Genomic DNA, 461 nt, shown 5'->3' on the forward strand with positions numbered 1-461 from the left:
TTGAATATTTTCTTTAGATTTTTCCTGGGAATTTTAATAAAACATTAATGTACAACTTCTTCCTTAGCAGAGACATACTTACATAGCTATAATCCAATTCTGTGACACTATAAGAATCATACGGAAAATGATTCTCCAAATATCTTTAGATTTTACAGTAGTCATTTTGATATACTTGGAAAAGACATAATTTTTCCCTCGGTAAACAATTGTAGTAACTTAAAAAAAAGAAAGCACGATCGAGATGAGCTGATTGTCTTTCAACGAAGCACAATTAGTTGTAAGAACGTATACCTGTTAAGATAACGCATTCTCCATATCATTTTTATTATTTTCGTTTTCGTTGTTTTGCATTTATATAAAAGAAACTATAGGAGATATAAAAGAAAAAAAGTGCGGTGCTCTAATAGATTGCACGTTTACCATTGCAGCAAAAAGTTTTTTTTGTACACTGCAAATAC

The sequence above is a fragment of the Polistes dominula genome, unplaced genomic scaffold, assembly GCF_049000335.1.
Source record: "Polistes dominula isolate Pdom_NZ unplaced genomic scaffold, Pdom_raw_medaka contig_73, whole genome shotgun sequence".
Classification (NCBI taxonomy): domain Eukaryota; kingdom Metazoa; phylum Arthropoda; class Insecta; order Hymenoptera; family Vespidae; genus Polistes; species Polistes dominula.